Source organism: Furipterus horrens, unplaced genomic scaffold (assembly GCF_987537825.1).
Source record: "Furipterus horrens unplaced genomic scaffold, mFurHor1.1.pri manual_scaffold_6, whole genome shotgun sequence".
NCBI classification, from domain to species: domain Eukaryota; kingdom Metazoa; phylum Chordata; class Mammalia; order Chiroptera; family Furipteridae; genus Furipterus; species Furipterus horrens.
Genome location: NW_028327176.1, coordinates 90,295,887 through 90,318,149, shown reverse-complemented (window position 1 = coordinate 90,318,149; position 22,263 = coordinate 90,295,887). Strand labels below are relative to the sequence as shown.

At 48.6% G+C, this 22,263-nt stretch overlaps 1 long non-coding RNA gene across 1 annotated transcript; it reads right to left on the bottom strand.

The window, feature by feature from the left end:
- Positions 1-659: 659 nt before the first annotated feature.
- LOC150006927 (uncharacterized) lies at positions 660-16,541 on the bottom strand. Its single transcript, XR_016511770.1, has 3 exons — positions 16,514-16,541; positions 5,184-5,398; positions 660-2,053 (listed from the first exon to the last, which is right to left on the bottom strand). It is a non-coding gene; the product is annotated as an uncharacterized LOC150006927 (long non-coding RNA).
- Between the last annotated feature and the right edge of the window lie 5,722 nt (positions 16,542-22,263).

Genomic DNA, 22,263 nt, shown 5'->3' with positions numbered 1-22,263 from the left:
CAGACCCCTCCGTTTCCTGGGCAAAGGGTAGGTGGCTACGCCTCTCCTCGCCTCTTAGGACATTGCTGCCCTTTGGAAGCTGATCTGAGAATTTAACAGAATTTAATTTTACCTGCATAAAATCCTTAGGAGAGTCTCACCTTGGAATTCAGCCTCTGAAATACTTCTCTGGATACCTCTGAGCTCCTGGCTCATCTCCAGCCAGGGATTCCTGAGGGGAGAGGGGCACATGCATTTCTTTCTCTTGAGTTAGAAGAGTATTTTGCCTACCAGAGCAGACAGACCTGAATGAAATGATGAAATAGCAAAATTGCCTCTTCAGTGGCTGGGGGCCAGAGGATCCTTGGCTCCTAGTAATCCTCACAGCTGCCCTTGCTGTGAGGAGCTTTGTAAGTCCCCATTTACAGAGAGGGAAACTGAGGCCCAGGGAAGTCTTGTCACTTGTTCCAGGACACATAGAGGAAAGAACCTAAGGCCAGAGCTCCATGGCTATTTGCCTAGACAAAATGGCTGCACCCATTTTAGGCCCTCACCCTGAGGGCCCAGCCTCACCCACGCCCCAACTCCCATGCCTCCCCTGGACAGCTGACTGGCTCTTCAGCTATAAACTCACTCTAAGAAATTGAGAAGACCTGTAGACAGTGTTTTTTCAGACGTTTTGAATTATAATTTATAGTAAGAAATGCGTTAGTAAACAGACACAAAACCAAATTCATAGCCTTTAAAATAATTCGTTACTATTTTTACAAATATATAAGCCCAAACACAAGTTTTATGAAATAATGTTCCCCCTTACTGCCTGAGACATATCTGGCATTTTCTATTCTCTGCTATGCTGTTATTATTTTTGAAAAGCACTCATGTGAATCACTAAACTGATTCTGTGACCTGAAGTTTGAAAAACACCTTGGTGAATGGCAGCGGGCGGGCAAAGTAGACAGTGAGAACCCAGGTACTTGATGCAGATGTTGAACTGTGCCATCCGGGAACACAGGAAAAGATACACCTGCCTGGGTCTCACCCTCACACACAAAACAAGGCTGATGTGAATTAAAGGCAGAATTGGTACCTTGTAAGTATTGTTAGTCTAATATTAGAGCTGCCATAACAAAATACCACAGACTGGGTGATTTAAACAAATATACTTTCTCACAGATCTGGAGGTTGGAGGTCTTAAGATCAAGATGCCAGAGGCTTGATTTCTCCTAGCCCCTTGGGCTTACAGACAGCCACCCTCTTGTTGCCTTTTCAGATGATGGATCCTCTAGGCATGCTTGCCCCTGGTGTCTCTGGGTCCTGATCTCCTCTTCTGACTAGGACAGCAGTTAGACTGGGTTAGAGCCCACCTGAAGGGCCTCATTTTAACTTAATTCCCCCTATAAAGACCCTATCTCTAAATACAGTCACATTCTAAGGTACTGAGAAGTTAGGGCTTCGACATATGAATTTGGGGTGACCCAATTCAGTCCATCACAAGAACCTACTATGTGCACAACACATTAACTCATGCATCTTCATGGGCGCTGGAGGCCTTATTCCTGTTTTAAAGGTGAGAAGGCTGGCGTTGGGATAGGCTGGTCATGGCTCATCGTCTGCCGGCCACAAGTAACAGTGCAGCATTTGGGTTGTCTCTGCCCTCCAGCATGTCGCCTTTCAGGGGCAAAGCAGCTGGAGCTGGGCTGAGTTTTAAAAGGCCAGCTTGCAGGTGGGCAGGAGATGCGTGAAGCCAGAGGAAGGTGGGAGGCGGTGGGGAGTGGTTGGGTAGAATCTTGTCCAGATGCAATGAAGAAAAGAGCTCTTTACACAAGGGTGGTGAGAGGAAAGGGCCTCCTAGAACTCAGTCCACCCTCCCGTTTCAGTGGTGAGGAAACTGAGGCTCAGAGCAGAGGGAGTGAGGCAATGCTCACACGTTGCACCTCTGCGTGTAAAGGTCTTGTCCTCTCCCTCTCAAGGCCAGGCAGCATTGTTGATTTCTTTGTGTTCCAGTAGGGCTCTCAACACCATTCAGAATGGAGGTGAAGGTGTTTCTACAAGAGACTCCAGACAAAAGACACTGGGAGGAAACAGGACAGTGAGGGAGGCATCTCAACTTTATGCCCCACCTCTAACGTGTAAAGGTGTGCATTACACCTAAGGAAAAAGCAAGCACATGAACACACACACACACACACACACACACACACACACACACTTTTAAACTTTCACTCAGCCATTGCTCAGCAGTCAATATAGAGTGAGCCTCAGAGTGCCTTTCTCTCCCTAAGCTCCTCTTCCTCTTCTGCCAGTGTCCACTGGAATTCTCCAGGTTCTCCCATCTTTCTTCCAGTTAGGTTTTTGCTAGACAAACTAGCAAAAATTAATCATCTTTCAAAGTGTCTGTTATTTTGCTAAAAGACCTGCTCAATGGTGTGCTAGTAAATGTTGAACAACCAGCTCTCTGGGAGAAAAAAGATAGATTTTTACACAATTTTGAAAGAATCAATAATAGTAAAATTGTGATAAAATATTTAGGAAGTGATGAGTTTTGAGTACACATTACTTTTGTTTTTAATTTATTTAATTGTGTGTTTTTATAGCAGGCATTCTTAACAGGGGTGACACTGGTTCCTGGTGGGGGAGAAAGTCTTACTTTTTTAATATATAAAGCACAGATACATATCCAGTACATAAATAGACATACAGTATATCTGTCATATTAAAATTTCATGGGGCGGATGATAGAAAAAAAAATGTCTAGAAATGCTTGTTAAGAAGTAATATTGAGCAAAAGGTTCATATAACTTAATTTTAAATGGTGCCTGGGATTAACAGCCAGCTCACAAAAATCCTGAATATTTAACAGTTGGCTCTTCCAAGCCTGTGGGAGCCAGCTGCAGCACACCCCAGACCTGCCCACCTGGGGTGAGGCAGGAGGGAACAAAGTACAGAAGGGAGAGAGGAACCCCCTCTGCCACCCAAGAAGTACATCTGGCTGATAGGAAAGATGATGTGCCATGGGATATTGAGAGGACAAAGAGAGTCTCCGGACCCCCGGCCAACCAATGGGGCTGCCCCTCTGTCCCTGGGTCCTGGCCCCTGTCACCTCATGAGGTGGTTCCCATGTCCCCCAACAGTGCCAGGGCCTAGTCAGTGTGGCAGATGGGTGGTGGCGTTCTGCAATGTCCTCCCACCCAACAGAGCACAACAGAGATCTGTGCACACACCTTCACCCTTGCCCTGGAAGGGAGGCTGCGAGATGCAAATCATCTTTGTTCGGTGCCTCTGGTCGAGTGGTTCTGCTGAAAGGCCTACCTCAGGCTGGTGTGGGGGGCCAGCGGGGAGGGGCGCAATTTCCCAGTGGGAACCAGAGGGGCCCATTCAACCGTGTTCCTCCTCATAAGATGTTCTCAGGGAGAATGATGAGGATCACACAGCCCTCATTCTTGATTAGGTTGGGCCCCTGGAAACTTGAGTGGCTTTGGGTACCCTTTCAGTGAGAGGAAGTTGGGGACCCCAGGCATGTAGTTCCCAGTAGACACCAGCACAGGGCCCTAGTCAGGCCTCCAGCCCCTGCAGGTGGAAGGATAGGGAAGCAGGACGCCCTTCCTGGGAGCATCGAGGGTGGCTGCTCCTAACTGCTTCAGGGAAACCGGTCCAGAGTCAAAGACACTTGGTTTTCTGCCAACAGAGCAGAAAGAGGAACCTAGGAAGAGGCAGTTCCCTCTTCCCTCTACTCTGTCTCTCCCCCTTTCTTGACCAATGAGGAAGTGGGGGTCTTGTGAATCCTGCACAAAACCTGTGCATGGTCCTCAGAACCTCATTTTGCAAAGGCCCAGCTGCATCCCAGAGGGTCAGGAGAGAAGCCGTCCCACACAGAGACGTTCCTCTCCAGCCTTATCTTTTCATTTTCCTGCCTGAAAAATGGGCCTGATCATTGTCTACCCACCCGGTTAAGGAGTAGGAGTTACTGAGTGTGCATTGAGTGCTCTGTGGTTGTGGGGACGGGTCCGTCATGGCCCATTTGTGCCCCTAGCTACCCCGAGGCTTCTTTTTACAAAGGTCATGCATATGGTTCACTCATTGACTCACTCTCAAAAAACTCCATGAGGACTTGCTCCACTCGCTATCCATAGGACTGCTGTTGTCCTTCCCTGGGCCAGTTCCAGCTGTGGAGCTTTTTCAGGCCTCCCTCAGGAATCCCCTGAGGCCAGCCTGTTAAGAGCTGAGGGTGGCTGGGAATCACACTAGCGGGTGATGGTCAGCCTCCAGCATGATCTAGGAAGGGTTGGCCACAGGGCTCCAGGCTGGAGCAGTGGGGGTCGAGCAGGTGGGCTGCATGCCTGGGAGGGCTGGCCAAGGTCAGCAGGCCAGAGTTCAGGAGGAAGACTTGGAACCCTGTTCTCATCGCACCCTCCCCACCTCACAGGCTTAGCACCTGCTGCTCCCTCTTCCTCTTCCTTCTTTTTCATTTGACTAACTCCCATTCATCTTTCCAGTCCTAGCCCAACCATCACTCCCCCAGGAAGCAGCTTCTCTCATGTCCACATTTATGACAAGTCTCTGATTACAGTATTCATAGCAAAGGGAACCTGTTTGGAGTTAACTTTTTTGAGAGTGAAAATTTGATTAATGCCCATATCTTCACTAGAAGCCTCCCAAGAGCACATAGAATGTCTGGTTTCACTCATCATTACACCCCAGTCTAAAGATTTATTGAATGAATAAATGAATGAATGAATGAAATGAGCCAGCACCCTCCCCATGTGACGGTCTCCACTTTGTGTTTCAATCAACTGTTTACAATGATTGGGTTTGTATTCAGGCTCTGCCACTTAATAACTAAATAATAACCCTTAGGCAAATTATTAAATGTCTCTGTGCCTCAGTTTCCCCACCTGTATATTGAGGGAATAGTAAATGAGTTAATGCATGTGAGATGCTTAGAGCAGGGTCAGGCAGATAAGTGCTCCAATGAATGTGGGTGCTGTTACTGTATCTGTATCTCTGGCAACCAGACCCCGCGGCCTGGGGCATAATATGTGTTCAGTAAAGGCTTATTGATTGAATCAGCAACACTTGGGATTGGTCCTGGAAAGAAGAAAACTGAGAGATGGGAGAGTGTGAGACACTAGGTGAGGATGGAGGGTCCCCAAGGGTGGAGAAGCTAGGCAACCAGAAACTCATCAACCCCAAAACCCCCTTACCTTAGCCACGCTTTTCCCAGCTGATGGCAGCAGTTGATTCCAGCAGCAGCAGTTGATTTCAGTTCGGTTGTTTCCCAATACTCAGAGAACCACCAGCTGGCACCCCCTCCTTCCCAAAGGTCTGGGCTTCTGCTCCACCGCCTTCCTCTCAGCTTCCAAGTTTTAACAATGTGATACTTCAGCATTCTCTCTTTGCCTTTTCAATTCTTCAGTTCCTAATTCACAGTTCTTCATATTAGATTCTCTCTGTTAAAATGACCAGTGTACTTTCTATTTCCTGACTGGACCCTGACTGATAAATTTATCCGATCCCTGGACCTGAGTGGGGTCAGGCTGGGAAACAGGCAGAAGTGGGCGCAGCCCCTCACACTCCACTTTGCCTCCATTCAGAGGACAAACTGCTGTTCAGCCCCCTGCGGGAATCCTCGAGCCTAGAGAGGGGCGTGCTGCTGGCAGTGATATCTGATCAGACTGGAAAAGCGGGGCCAGCAGTTAAACCACACAAAGGAGCTGTGGCCCTGCACAGAGCTGCCTGCTTGGGCAAATGCCCAGACAAACGCCCAGACAAACAGTTGCATGCTCTGGGCCCCGATGGAGGCGGCTCTAGAAGTGGCTGAGCCCCCAGAGTCTCTCCTTCCTGGACTCCAAGTCTTCCCTCATTCCCTTCAGGATTCTCTGGAGAGGCTGCCCTGTTCTACTCTAGCACTTTCTGGTAAAACGTGGAGCTTTCCTCCCTGGTGCATGTCAGAGACAGTGACGGGAACATGAGAAGCTTCCCGAAATGCCCCAGAGGTTCAGGTCTGGCCCAGCTTTTGTATTAATTAAAGCTCCCAAATGATTCCACTGTGCAGTCAGGATTGAAATCCACAGAGTCAAAAGAATGTATTAGAACAGCAACTCTCAAATTTGTGAGTGCATCAGGCAGGATTACCTAGAGGGCATGGTCAACCACAGACTGCCAAGGCTGCCCACAGGTTTCTCATTCAGTAGTTCTGGAGCAAGGCCTGAGAATGTGCATTTCTTACAAGTTTCTGGCTGATGCTCTTGGTCTGGGAACCACACTTTGAGAACCCCTGGCTACAGAGTCAGACAGCGAAGGTTCAAATCCCAGCTCTGCTGATAATCTACCTATGGGGGCTGAAAGGTTGGCCGGAGAGCCACACAGAGTACCTACCCTTTATAACATTCAATGAACTTGTTATCACTACAAATACGATGATTATGAGGCGAGGCTACAGAAATCTTGAGTTACAGCATGCATGAGTTATAGCATCATTTTAAACAGAGCCTCAGCTTCCCGACTGTAACATGGGAATAATGACACCCCGGCTCAGCCCACTTTACAGGCTGTGGAAGGATCAAAGGAGTTCCCTCATGTAAAAGTGCTTTGGATACTATAAAGCCCAGTAGAGAGTTTTATTAGAGTCGAGCCCCATCCTGGAGCCACAGGCAGGGCGCCCCGCTCATCAAGGGCACCTGAAAGAGCCGCTTCAGCTGCCAGTGAGAGGAACTCCAGGGCCTCCCTCCAGCTGCCCGCATGCTTCCCTGCCTCCCTCGGGCTTCGGCACAGCTGGGTGGGGCAGTGGCTGGTAGCTCTTGAAATATGTAAGGGTGCTGCGGGCCCAGCCACCCCCACCTCACCAGTATTTCTGCTAAGAAAAGGAATGTGGTGGCAGAGACCAAAGTTTTGCGGGGATTTCTCTCCCCAGGCCCTCACCACACGGTGGCCATCCAGCTGCCCTTCCTCCTTGATCCTCCTGTTCCCTCTCCCACCTGCCCACCCAGGCATCTCTGCCCACTGGCCACCGGGGAGAGGACATAGGCAAAAGCTGCAATCCCCAGAGAGCCAAGAGGACTGGAGGAAACGACTCTTCTGTTCAGGTTTGGAACTCGTCCACTTGGCTCCATCCATTTTCAGTTCAACTCACTGACATACATTGCACGTCTGCTAGTATGAGGCTGACAGACTAATTAATATTAACACTTCCTGCATTAAAAAAAGAAAGAAAGAAAAGACATTTTGTAAAGAATGGCCTCGCAGGGACTGAGTGGGGAAAGCTGGGAGCCGCTGGCAGTGAGCAGGTGAGCAGTGAGTGGTCCCCACAGGGCCGGTGGGGAGGGGCAATCAGGCTTCGGTTGACTCAGGACCATTTGGCAGAACAGCCCAAAAGCCTCAGAATGTGCTTCTCTGACCGGGGGGTTCAGGTTTAGGAATCGATCCCAAGGAAATATCACAAAATGAATGGCCTGGTCTGAGCCTTGGCTCCAATGGCAGGTGATCTTGGGCAAGTTATGGCCTCGTTTCTGAGATGGGGCTTAATAATCACATCCCACCCCACAGGGCTGAGGAGGAAACGAGACAAGGCCTTGCATGCTGTAAGTGTTCACCGACGTTAGTATCTTGGTAGAGGTTCCCCCAGATGCAGACCCCAAGATGGGATTTGGGAGGTGAGCGTGGGAAGCACTGGCTATGGGTGCTGTGCTGGGAGGGAGGGAAGACCCCCTGTACAGCAAATCTCCCGGCTGCGCCAGGAAGGAACAGCCTGCTTGGGAAACTCCCGCCCACAGGAGAGTCGGGAATGCAAGGGGTACCTAGGCATCTCTGTTCCTTAAAGTCTTGCTTTTAACATGCTCAGAACTATTTGCCTCCAAAATTCTTTTACGTGAGAGAAAAATAAAGTTTTCATTGGTTTGACTATGCAGCTGAGTCGAATCTTCATCTGAAGCCGGAGGCCAGTGGCTGCCCCTCAGGAAGTTGCCCAAGACCTCATGGCACAGGCAGCTGCTGCGGCGCCAACATCACATCAGGGAAATGATCTCGCCAAGGGGCCCTGCCCACCTCCTGGGACCTAATGCCTCAGAGAAGAAAGTCCCGCTAGGCAGGGTTTCACCCCTTTTACCTCAGTCCTCAGGTGTCCCACACCTCCTTGCTGCTCACAGCAGCCATGGCGCCTCCCCAGGCATGTGGTCCGTGCCGCCAACCCTTTTCTAGGTGCTTCTTCACCATTTACTTGCGCGGGTGCCCTTACCCACTGTTAGGCAGCAGCCAGCACATCTAGCAAATGAGTTGGTGTGACTGGGTTAATGCGTCACCCTCCCAGGCAGCAAATGTGCCTCTTGACAGGGCCAGAGACAAGGCCACACACCCAGAGCCAAATGACGCAGAGATCACCAGTCTGGGTTCCTGTTCTCTCCCATTTCCTCCTGCACCCCATCCCCTCCAGTGGCACAGCTGGCCCTGAGCACGGCTGCGACCTCAGCAAATGCCAGGGCCCCACCCTCCTCCGCCATCTGGCCAGAGCTGCCATACAGAAAGCGAAAGGAGGCGTTGGATCAGAAAGAAAAATAATAAAACCACTGAAAGAGAAGAAACAGCTGGCAGAATATTGGAAAAATTCCCAGGCGGGAATTCCCAGCCCTCAAGGGCTCTGCCAGGCTGAGGATATTCTTGAAGGGCAGTCTTGAAATTCCTTAACTTTGTTGCCAGTCATGGGAGTCCCTGCCCCAGAGGAGGTACATATGCACAAAGTTGGAGTTGTGTTTTGAGGGTCAGAGCAGAGCTAGGGTGGGAGGGAAAAGTTAGGAGTAAAGGGAATAGGGGAGGGGAAGGGCCTGGACCCTGGTAGGCGGCCAAACGATGCCTGAGGGTCCAGGCCCTTCTGGGATTCCAGGAGGTGGGGCCCTTCCCTGAGGCAGAACGCAGCCAGCAAGGAGCAGGCTTGGCAGAGCCGTGTGGCTGAGATGGGGTGCGTGCAGGTGTGGGAAAGGGCTCTCTGAGGCTTTACTGGCAGCAGTCGGGTGCTGGCAGCCAACAAGTCAAGGTGGCTGCTCTTACCTAAGCCAGACTGAGATCCTACATCCTTTCAGGAAACGTGGCTGAACACTGGAAGAGGCTGAATCAGGGATCTGGCCTGTGCTTCTGGGGTCTGGAGCAGGCACGCAGTGGTGCACCCGCACAGAAGCTGGCTCCAGTCGCACAGGACCTGCAGGCTGGCCACCAACAGGGCTGGCGCTGGGGTGGCTGATGAAATGTGGAGGGTCTCGAGGTGCAGGGCTGGGAGGAGGGGACAGGGGCTGGGGGAGAAGAGGAGTGGGTCTGTGGCTCACCTGAACACCAAATTTGGAGATTGGCTGACAGAATTTGGAGAAAAGGACCGAGGCTAAACCTTGTACAAACCGTCACGTCTTCCTGCAGAGCCTGGGAGGCCCTTCTCACCCCTCGCTGTAGGCCGAGGGCTAGACCCACTAGCAAGGCCCCTCACCCCTCACAAAGCACAATTAAAGATTAAAAAAAAAAAAAAATCCACAGTAAACTGGTGGTTAGTCCTCTTTGATGGGAAGAAACAATTTCTGCCCATTAATTCTGTTCATTAATTCCAAGCAAGGTTTGGCCTGAGGAGTATTCTAAGCCCTGTCAATGGATTCTCCTATCTTCACTTCTCTCCCCCTCCTGTGTGACCCCAGTGGACTGCATGGCCCTGAACCCCCTAGTCCCTTCAGCCACTAGCCCCCAATTGACTCCACACATGCCCCAGATAAATTTTCCAAAAACACTGGATCCCCCACTTCCCCTGCCCAGAGTTCACCCTGCAAACCAGCCCCCATTATCTGCAGCCTGACCTCGCCCCCTTTCTCAGTGAGGGGAGTGGGATGTCAAGGTCAGAACACGGGCCCAAGTTTGAATTCTGCCTCTGCACTCGGTGCCTACGCCTTCTCATCTGTGAACTAGAGATAATAACCATAACTACTTTATGGGGGTGTTTTGAGGATTAAATGAGTATATAAAGTACTTAAAACAGTGTCGGACATGCAGTAAGTGCTCAATAAATGTGAGCTATTACTTTTTATCTTGTTTTTCATAGAATGTCCACAGAGGACAGATTTTTGTTTTGTTCACCAACTTCATCTCGGTGACTTGAGCAGTTCCGAGTTCATGGTAGGTGCTTAATGAATGTGTGTTGGATTTATTTATTGCTGTAAACCCTCTGTGCCAACCTGTAGCATACTTTATACACCCTTACCTCCACGCCTTGGCTCATGGCGTTTCTGCTTCTCAAAGGGCCTTACCCCATCCCTCGTAATCCTTCCCAACTACTTCCAATCCCCAGCTCCAGCCTCCCCACCCTTAGAGGCCCTCCCTGAACTCAGAACCTGCACCAAACAAGCACTCAGAAAAGGCTCATTGGTTTGTGGCTCAGATTTTTAATGCTTTGGCTCCAAAACAGAGTTTCCTCACTGACTTGGCACTTAGCACTCACTGCCACCTCAAGTGGCCCCTAAGAAGTGGAGCACCCTCGCTGCTATATATGTCCTTTATCTTGCGGCTTTGACATTCAGAGAGGGCTTGCCACGTGAAGTCACCTGAATAACTAGACATAACTGAACACATGGTCTCCAAACCACAGTTTCTGGGCCTCCTCCTTGGAGAGTTGAGAGACATGGCATCTGTTTGCCCAAGAAATACGAGCCCGGCAGCCCCACATCCCCAGGCTGCTTTCCACCCTGGATGGGGCCACAGCTGCCTCTGACTTGGCTGTTTACAGGCTAAAAAAAGAAATTCCATGGTGACCAGTTGACTCAAGCCAGCTCCCAATGTGAGGCAGTAGTTTCAAAGTAATCCCTGATGACACCAAACGTTACACCAAACGTTCTCCACCCCGTCCTTAGTAAAAAGAAAAAACAAGAGTGAAACTGGAGCAGGCAGATGTGTGAGTCAGCGCTGCACGCCCGGAGTGTGCAGTGTCAGAGCTGGAGATGGATTTGCAAGGTGTCGGCCCAGCATCCCTTCCCCAGTGGCTTCCTGAGAAGGCCCAGTCCACCATTAGGAAGGTCCTCTCTGGAAGGCTGGGGTGGGCAGAGGACAGGGGACTGGTCCAGTGTGGCCGGTCTGGACCAGGCTGTACATGGGTCTCCTTGAATTGCATGATTTCATGTTTCCTCTGCAACCAGCAGGCAAGTACTGATCACATTCTAGGCCTTCTTCTGAGTGCATTACATACATAGCTGTCTTTCAATCCTTCCACACAGCCAGGAAAGCAGGCCCAGTTTTCTGCCATTTTACAGGTGAAGAAACTAAAGCCTGAACTGCCCCGCCTGCACCACTTGAAAATGGTCAGGCTGGGTGGAGCCCAGCCATGCTGGGCCCAGCACCCTGTCTCTGAGTCCTGGGGAAGTGGAATTCAGTGCAGGCCCTCCCTTCCCATGGGAGCGCCACCTCCTCCCCTCCAATGCAGCTGCCATGCCTCCCGCCTCCCTGTCCCCACTAATCTGTGTGAACTTTGCCCTCTACCCCAATTCACCCAGGAGAAGGGCTCACTGATAAAGAGGACATCGCCCAGGTTTATAGTTTCCGCCTAGCCTCTCTGGCGACACCTGAGACTGCTGCTTCCCCTTGCCCCTCTCCCCGCTCACAGTCACACTTCACACTCACGTCCAGCCACCCTCACACAGTTACACCAGTCACACACATAACACATTCACACATATGTCACATATGCATACACAGAGGCACGCACGCACACAGTCACCCCTCTCTGGTGGCTAATGCGTGAGGACTGACAGGCTTGCAGATTTACTTACTAGAAATGACACCTGCCTCTTGCTGCCAGCAAACCTAAACCTCCCTTGCATGGTGCAGTCAGCTTTCTTCCCCACGCTGCCACCTTGTGACCTGAGCCCAGAACTGCGGGCTCTGTGTGGGGGACTAGCACTCGCAGGGAAGTTCCAGTAGCCAGGTGGGCGGTTAGGGGAGACCACAGCCAACCGTCACCGTCTACAGATGGTCCACCTGAGGGAACAAAGATGGCTCCTCCTTCCCCGGTCCTCACAGGCACATCCCGCTGGCCTGGGACATGACTGGGTGCACCACTTGGACCGGCGTGTAACAGGAACCTCATGGCAACTAAGCCTACAGTCATCGTACAGTCACGGGATCATTGGCCTACACCTGAGCCTTCTTGACATCCTTAAACCATCCTAATAGTGGGTCTGGCTAAACCTGGGTGAGGAAGGTTCGACAGCGGGTGCCTGGGTGACCTCTGACACTGACCCAGGAGCTGCTCTTCCCTCCTCCCCTACAGCCTGTGGCCTCAGGCCCTGAGCTCCAGCTCACAGAGGCAGGTGTGACTGGCTCTCACCTTGAACTCACTCGCCCCACCCAGGGACACTCTTCCAGGTCTCTGCCTTTGGTGAGGCAGCCCCGGATGTGTCCCCACCTTTCCTCTGAGCTCAGAGTCAACGTGTTCCAGGCAGAATGATTTCATCCAGAGTCTCATTTTTACTCAGTTTTATTTTTGGCCCTCAGTACGGTGAGAGGAATTAACCCTGCTCCCCAGGTAGCAGCTGTCATCATAGGTCCTGGCTCGCCCCCTCGTGTTATGCATCCCCTGGCCCCGTGAGTCACTCCCATTGCCCTGCCCCAGAGGCAGCCATGCCAGTGGATCCTTTGTGTTCTAAGTGTGGGGTTCTGCAGGGGTGTGTTGCCACTATAGTGTTTAACCACTTTTTAACAATGTTATTTAATCTATTTGGGGACACGGTTAATGGACACATGTTAGAGAGTGACAGCACCTTGTGGTCGCTGAGACTGCATTAATGATTATGGAAGTGACTGCACTTTTTCTCAGAGTTGTTTCCTAGAACATGTATCCTCAGGATTGTGGACCATGGGCACCTTGATTGGCCCTGGCTGTTCAGCGGCCTGGACCCTCACCTCAGCTCTGCCACGGCCTTACTAGACCTCCAGCAGGTCTCTGACGCTCTGACCCGAGGTTTTCATCCATTAAACAGCAGGTTACACTAAGGCTCCTCCAAGGTCCCATCTACCTTAAATAGTCTTTGACATTAAGAAAGCTGTCTAGGACTCACCAGCCTTAGAATTTATTCATCTAATGAATTCGTACTGAAACTGTCTCTGAAGCCATCTTCCCCATTTGCTACGTGACACTGGGCAAGCTATGAAACCTTTCTCTGCCTCTGTTTCCTAAGAGAGATGATGATAGCACCTGTTCTCCAAGGACTGCTGGGTAGATCGAGTTAATATAGGTGAACAGTGCCTGGTACTTCCCAAGCATTCAGTAAAGGTTTTTTTTTTGTTTGTCTTGTTGTTTTCATTTAAACCCTAACCAGCCCTATGAAGTAATAGAATTAGTTCTGTTTCACAGATACAAGAGCAAGGCTCACGAAGCACAGTAACTTGCCCAGGCTGCATAAATGGTATTGCCAGGAGCCAAATCCAGGTCTCCAGACTGAATGTAGGGGTTTTCCTGCCAGACACAGCCACAGGACCTCGATCCCCCCAATGTGCAGCCTGGAGATGCCATGCACAGCCTCCCGGTGCTGATCTGAGTGACGAGGCAACCCAGGGGCTCCTGTGGAGACAATTTTGGCTCTGGTGGTCTTCGGTCCTCACGGACATCCTTCGCCCACACCGTGACCTGTATACCCACTGGCCCTTTCCGAGAAAGAACTTGCTTCCTCCAGGGGCTTTGGAGATCCATGTTTACCAAGAAGCATCTGACCAATGTGAACCCTGATACCAGGCCTAGTAACAACATATCCATACAGCGCAGTGCTGGAGGCGCACGGGCCCGAGGGTCAAGTCCCAGGTCTGTCCTGGCTATGGATATCCTTCTCTAAGCTTCAGTTTCCACAGGTGCACAATGGGGGTAGTAACTGTTAATGTGGTTGTGTGAGGATTACATTTGTGTGACCCCTGCAGAACAAAAAGTCTGTTAGATAGTCCCACGCTGCCCTGGAGGACAGTCACCCACTGTATGCATTTAACATTGTTCCCTTCTCCTCTAGGAAAATGACAGTCTGGACTTGCCACCCTTATAAAAAAAAACCTTATTCTTCTTCTGGAGTTGCCCACGCTAGCATTTCAGTGATGGAATGACCTTTACAGGCCATCTGGTTGGTCCCAGTGTGGCAAACTTGTCTCAGCTGGAAGAACACTGGGGCCCATTTGTGCCAGGGCACAGGCTGCCATGTGAGCAACATAACACCTCTGGCCCAACTGACCCCCTCCTCCAGATGGGCAAACCAACTAAGTGAAAGGAAGGTCCCTTCTCTCCACTCACCTGTTTCTCAGGACTACTAGGTCGACTGCCGTGGAGCCAGGGTTGCATGCCACCTGACCAGCGTAGGGCATGGCCTACATCACACTAGGGTTCATGCACTTATGTCTCTTTTTGGTATTCTTTAAAATTATACCAATAGTAGATTTCAGGAAACAATTTTCCCACAAGCCACTCGACCTCCACCTCAATGAGTAATTTAAACCATGAAACCAGTGCTTATTTGTTACTTTAGCTATTATAATAGTACATGCTTGTTTCTGTTAGAAAACAATGGAACCCCAGCTGGTGTGGCTCAGTGGATTGAGCACCAGCCTGTGAACCAAAGGGTCACCGGTTCAATTCCCAGTCAGGGCGCATGCCTGGGTTGCAGGCCAGGTCCCCAGTTGGGGGTGCAAGAGAAGCAACCACACACTGATGTTTCTCTCCCTCTCTTTCTCCCTCCCTTCCACTCTAAAAATAAATATTTTTTGAAAAAGAAAACAATGGAAATATTTTCTGGAATCCCAAGACAGCCAGCTAGAAAACAAGGCAGGCCAGAAGCAAGCAGAGTAAAGAACACCTTTTAAGTGAGGGAAAAGCCCAGAACAACACCTACGTAGTAACGGCAGTCGGACTAAGGACAGCACAAACCAGGAACCCTGGGAGTGCAAAACGAGGGGCCCCAAAACCCCACCTAATTGGCTTGTTTATTCACAACCTGCCCACTGCCAGGACTTCAGGGCAGGGTAGGCCACAAAATAGGAGAGTTTGTCCCCAGTGGGGAATGGTCAATACCTCAAGTTGTCAGGAGGGAAATGCAGCATTGTGGCATCATGGGCACAGTCTCTCTACACATTGGGAGCTCAGGGACAGGCAGCTGACAGCCCCCTGTGGGCGCCTCAGTGCAGGGTACCTGCGGCCCCTCCTGTCTTGACATGGTGCTGGGCTATGACTCAGAAACGGGGGTTTCAAATAGGCTTAACCTTCCTACTATCTTCCTGACCTTGAGGGAGGCACTTCCTCTTTCTGGAATTCTGTTTCCTCATTTGCAAAGTGGGGCCATGTCACCTCTCTAACACCTGCTACATACAAATGGAGAAACTTCCAACCCCCAGCACAAATAAGGCAACAGGATCGAAAAAACTACTTATGAAAGTTAGAAGCCATTGGATCAGTTTTCCCTTTTTTGTTTATATGTCCTTTAATTTTTCTACCATGGTCATGAATTACCTTTGAATTAAAAATAAGCAAGTAAAGGGTAACAGAAAAACAATAAAAAAAATAAAAATAAAAATGAGTATTAAAGGTGATGAAGTGGAGCTAACATGAAGGAAAACACTGAATTTGACAACTTCCAGAGCCACCTCTATGCCAGGGACAGCTGTCAATACTTCACACGTGTTACCTCAGGTTTTGGTCCCAACAAGCCTGCAAGGGAGGCAGTGTGGCCCCCACTTCTCAGCTGCACAGACTTGAGTTCCTAGAGAAGTCAAAGCTTCACTGCTATGAGGCTGTGGTGACATGTGGGGCTGTTATCAAGGGCAGCCCTCCAGCTCTGGGGAGAGCAGGAGCTTCTCCCTCGCCTGCTCGTGGCCCCGGAGCCCCGGGGGAAAGCCTTCCCATCAGAGCCACGGGCCGGGAACCTGCTTCTGGGAAACCCGCTCTGGGTCAAGGTCAGGTAAATTTATTATTAAACAACAGCCTTATGCCCAGGCAAAGTTTTCAGTGTATGAACTTACTTTTAAAACATTTCTGTATAAAAACACTTCGTGCACTTGGTATTCTCCACAGTAGCAACAGACTGTATTCTCTAAACAAAAAATTCTAATTATCCTGTGATAAGAAACACCTCCTAATGATGACTTCGTTTCCTTTTTTATTGTCATCACGCTGGCCAGGGAGCTGAACTGACTTTAGGGATGGAGATACTAGATGTCTGTCACACAATGATTTAATATTTCCTTTTCTGAAAAATTTTAAAAAATGGACAAGTTAAATTTCTAACATCCTGCCATTTATAAGCAGATTGCTCCTTTCAAAAGGCAAATACTGATAAATAGTATTTTTGAAATCCTGGGGCCAGATACCCCACCTGTTCTCCCATGCTCGAGCCGCCGCCACCTGTGGTCAGCACGCCCGCGCCCTGGTAACACAGCGCCCCCAGCCCACATCATTGCCCCACCCTGACACGGAAACTGATGGGGCAATGCTTGGAGATGCCCAGAGGAATGGAGCACACGGGTCAGTCCCTCTGCAGCCTGGAACACCCACCTTGAAAAGAGTCCACACCATTCTCATGCTCATAGGTGTCTGCCTGTTGCTCAAGAATCCCAGTCCGGCCGCAGTGAGAGAAGTGATAGAGGAGAATCGGGGAGCCTTTGGGGCTGGCACGGGCACAAACCACCGGGTGAGTCAGACTTGCACTGACTGCTGGAGCCAGTACTGTTTGCACTCTGTCTGAGGCTTTATCTGCCAGGGAGATGGGCAAGTGGCCAGAGCCCTCTCAGGTGAGGACTGAACAGCCTGGCTGCGGCATGCTGCCACACCTGATGGCCACTCAGCAGGAGCACTGGGCTGGAAGTCAGGAGGTCGAGTGCAAAGATGGCCCAGTTGGGCTCCAGGAGTCTGAGTGCCTGGCTCCCCACCCTTTGCCTCAGGCTCTCTGTCTGCAGAGCAAAGGTGTGGGCAGCAGAAGGAATTCTCTCACACAGACAGGAGTCTCCCAGACATTTGATTGTATTTAGAACATATACATCGATCTAGTGAGTTTTAAAAGTATCTTTTTAAACATAAAAACCTACTCAACCATATGTGTATTTTAACGTGCTGAAATAAATTTGTCCTTCTGGGTTGTTCTGGGGAAGACCTCCCTATCCTGTCACTTCTGGGACTGCAAAATGAGGTGTTAAAGAATGTTACCACTTGCATTTACTTCTCTGTACAACACAAAATTCAGGAGAAATTGGGTACTGAGGTCAACCTAAGACTGCATTCCTCAAAACATTTTTCCTGTCTTTCTAAGCCAATGTTATCTACAAATACGATTTATAGCCGTATCATTCAAATTAATATATTTTATATTATGTAAGATTCCATTCCAAAAAAAGGTATGGCTAGTTTTCAGGTTTGAAAATCACCATCCCTATCAAAAAAATAAAATTAAAAAAAAAAAAAATCAAAATCCTTGATGAATTCTAGGTTCTCCTCTGGCTCAGACTTTCTAGTCACCTCCAATTCTAAACCCTGAACAAATTCATAGGGTCTTAAACTTGTCAGGCCACATAAAGCCTCAGTTTCTTGTCTTCGCTTTTATGCACATGGCTTTTTTCTTTATACAGCTAGCTTTTCTAGCTAAATTCCATTTTTCAACACTTGAACTCAAGTACAACCTCTTCTACACAAAACACTTCACATGGCTCTTGGACCTAAACCTGTTTCTTCATCTTTATGGTGAGATAACAGAGTGTTATCTCCCAAGTGGTTCGTGAATGTAAAATGTTTAGCAAAGTGCACGAGTTCAAGAAATGCTAATTATTGTCACTCTTGTCTATTAGTCTTAACTCTTGTCGGACTGGGAAAGACTTTGGAGTCAATGGAGATTCATTCGAAACTAAATAAAGTGTGATTTCAGGCAAAGAATTTGTCCTCAGTCTCAATGGGGCAATACTGCCTCCTAGTGGGCGGTTGGGAAACTGATGTGGGTTATCTTATAAATTGTCATCACACTGGCCATAATTTTCTTTAGGGATGGAGGAGCTACTAGATACCTGTCACCCAAGATTGCCCACCCTCACAGGACTAAACCTATTACTGACATAAAATACTTAAAGTATTTGCTAGGCCTGGCCAGATGGCTCTGTTGGAGCATTGTACCATAAACTGAAAGGTTGTGGGTTCAATCCCTGATCAGGGTGCAGCTGGAGGTAATCAGTAGATGATTTTCCCTCTCAAATCAGTAAACATATCCTCAGGTGAGAATTTAAAAAAAAAAGTACTAGCATAAGGACATTACAGAATGAATGATTAAATGGAATGAAGACATGGCCTAGACAGGTATCACTGAATTCATTAGTGTGTATTTGGACTACTCAATTTTTCCTAATCATTATTCCCTTCTATCAAAGGATGAATACTATTTAATACTTTAATAGTATTTAAGTGCCAGGTACTGTTTTGATTATATCTTATGTATTAATTCAAACCCTCATAACCACCCATGGGACAGGCACTTCATTATTTTCTCCGTACCCCATGTTATAGGAGTTATTTTTTATTCATTTATTTTTTTGAGACAAAAAAGGGGAGGGAAGGAAACACTGATTTATTGTTCCACTTACTTATGTATCCATTGGTTGCTTCTTGTATGTGCCTTGACTGGAGATCGAGCCCACCAATGTGCTCTAACAAACTGAGCTACCCAGCCAGGGCCTTCACATGGTTTTAAGGACCGGCTTATTTGTGAGAGTATTATACTTCATTTCTCCAGCTCAGCAGCCAGTTATTTCTCTTGGCATGTTATCTCTACTTCAGTTAAGCTTTCCCCCTCATCATATTTACGCTCTAATTTTTATTTTGGTGTCTACGTGTGCCTTCCCTCTTTTCTGTAGGTCAAGTATGAAACGGCTTCAAGCATCAACTTCTTACATCTAGTGTTATACCTAACACATACAGAAATACATACCATTTTATAAACTCCTTTTCTTTATATTAAAGACTTCATATGGATTTTTCTTTTAAATGAACATAGAAAATGGGTTTCACTTAAGAAGGATCACTCCTTACAAATTTTTTTTACAAAAGGGGGCCCAAATCTGATAGGGTTGAGACCACTCAGAGCTTTTGGAGAAAATGGCAGATAACCCCAACATCACAGGGTGGATAATGAGAAAAAGCACGATATATGTGCTCAGGATATGGTAGTTCAATTTTAATTCTTTTCCTGTCCAGATGTCTTTTTTGCTCCCACACTTTGCCCAAGGGGTATCCCAACTCCAGCACTGTGAACAAACTGAATGGAGCAAAGCACCATTTTCTGGTGACAACAGTCTCATCCAACTGCTGTGTAATACCAAGAGGTGGGTGCGCAAGGAATGCTGGGAGCTTTCAGTCAAGCTCTATGGCTTCTATACAGAAACCACCAGGCTGCCTCTCCCAGCAAGGTTAAGAGGCAAGAACAGGGACGCACTGAGGATGTGGCCAGTGGGCAAGAACCCAGGCGGAGAGCACAAATGTGCCTTGTTCCATATACAGAAACACCTGGAGGAATGAGGTAGGGAGTGAGGACACAAATAGACCAATGGGACCACTATGAGATAAAAACAGACTTGAATCCTGGCTGCGCTTTACAACCACCTGGGGGACCTTTATAAAGTATACAAACACCAAGTTCTCACCTCAAACTAAATCAGAGCCTCCAAGGATGGGGCCCCAGGACCACTGACATAGTGATCAGCACTATTCTGTGAGGTGTTCCTGTTATCCCCAATTTCACAAATATTATTTGTAGCCCTGGCTGGTTTGGCTCAGTGGATTGAGCGTCGGCCTGCGACCTAAGTGTCGCTGGTTCGATCTTCCAGTCAGGGCACATCAGAGAAGGAAAACTCTGATTCCAAAAGACCTCCGCTGCCTTGCGGCATACCTCTTCAGGGGAAAGGCTAAGGGAGTAAACCCCGACAGAAAATCCGGAGCCGGAGTCCCTAAGGCGGTTTGACGTTGTAGTCAACACCGGCAACTCCTGCGGCGCACCTGAACCCAAGCTGTATTGACTCCGTCTTTCCCTTGGATCCTTCAGCTGCGAAGAGAGGGGGGGTCTGCTGCATGGGCAACAGCAGACCCTCCATATCACCCTGCCCAGGCTCTGTAGCTTCAGCTCCACTGGAGAGGACACTCCAGCGTCATCGCAAGATGTCGATTCAACACGGGAGGAGACAGATACCGTGTCACTCCCGAGTCAGACTGCACAGCCATTCTCGGCGGTGCAGATAGACTCTTAAGAAGCTACACCATCGTCTCTCGAGATGGACGGCTGCCGACGACAACGATTTGTAGCCCAGGCCAAGTAGCTCAGTTGGTTAGATACACCAAGGTTGCAGGTCTGATCTCCCGTCAGGGCACATAGAAGCAGCAAGCAAAAGACGCATAAATTAAGTGGAACAACAAATGAATGTTTCTCTCTTCCTTCCCCTCCCTCCCTCCCTAAAATCAACTCTAAAAGAATTACTTATAAATTTTTGGCACAGTTAAAGATGAAAACTCAGACCTAGGCAAACCTAATTTGAAATCCCATTTTAAAAGAGCCCTCTAACACTATTTTAACCCTTCATCTCTTTTCCATAAGCCTAGCCCTAGATTTCAGAAGCCCACTTTAACTCCTGACCTTGGACGGCTCAAATCAATATCCCCTCAAACTAGACAACAGACTTAAAAGTATGTAAGGCCCAGAGCCAGGGGCAACACTCCCAGTACGCAGGGGGAATGCATGAATGCACACGGGGCACACACTTGCCTGCCCAGCACCAAGAGGCAACTTTGCTAAGAGCTTCCTTGAGTGCTTTACTGCGCACCAGTTCCTGTGAGCCTGCCGCATGACAGCCCTTCACAGAGCACCGTGGCATGCCTTGCCATGTGCCATCTACACGTCATGACACTACGTTCTCAGATCTTTAACAGCAGCAGATAGTTTTTTCCTATTGTTATCCCTACTTTGCAGGTTAGAAAAATGAAACCCCAGATATTATATAGTTGGTCCAAAGTCACCCTACCTACTGGCTTCAAAGCCTTAACATACTGCTCCCTAGAACTTGCACCTGGATTAGCTGTTGCGGCAGCCCTTGCCCCAGTTCTGTCACGGTACCTCTGTGGGAACTTGGGCAAATCCACCCTCTCATCTCTACACATTGACTGAGACTATGGACTCAAGGCTTCTTCCAGTTAAATCCCCCTGGTCCTGTACCTAGCATACTGTTCCAGCTCAATCATTGACAGCCTGTGACCCTGGAAAATGTGTCCAGCCTCCCCTGTACTGCAGTCTCTTCAATAAATATGATCGCGTCACCTTATTACTGATATCCCTCTGCATCTTTTTCAACTGTTGTCAAATTCACAAAGCTGGCTGTTGTTCAGGAACCAGTCTTGGATGGTGCACATGTACCTTTTCCCTTTCCTTCCATACACCCCTATTGGGAATCAATCAAAATAACTTCAGGAAAAGAAGAGAGCATTCTTCCAAACCAAGACCGCAGGAACTAGTGGACAATTAAAGAGCTTTAAGCACAAAGTCCACTGTCAAAATACAAATAATCAAATGTGCCTCCTTAACCAGTATTTTTCACCCCAGCAACTAAGAAATACTTCACAATAGACTTGGGTCAACCGGTTTAGATAACAGAGGGTCCTATCATGAAATCTCTGCAACAGCCTTGTCTGGCCATGTAATTCCTCTGGGGTGTTCCCAAGCACACACACAAAAAAATGTGCGCACTTTTAAAAGTTTTTCAAGTTAATTTAAAAGCTCCTAAAATTTGATGTTTACCAGTGCTTGTCTAAAAAGCAATACTCACCGATATTGTTCTCATGCTCCTAAAGGGTTAATACTGGGGTTAAGACCAGGAGACTGGGGGTAGCCATAGCAACTAGAGTTTTGAAGCATGACAAGATTAACAGTTAACATGGACAAAATCAATGTCAACCCACCCACAATAGTTCTGTCCTTGACAGTGACATTTACTCATATTAAATTGAGTATCACTTAGCATCAAAACAAAGGCCTTTGCCTAAAAATGTCTTAATTGAGCTTAACAACTGTAGTACCAGCCCACATGGTGGTACACATGGTTAGCATTTTGTAGCTGTAAAAGATAATTGCTCATCACATATGCCTTTCTGTAAGACAAAAACTTCAACTTGCCTCCAGAAAGCCTGGAAGAGGTCATTAATTTCCAAAATACATACATTTAGTTTTACAATTAAGATGTGTCCTGAGCCCCAGCTGGTGTGGCTCAGTGGATTGAGGGCCAGCCTGT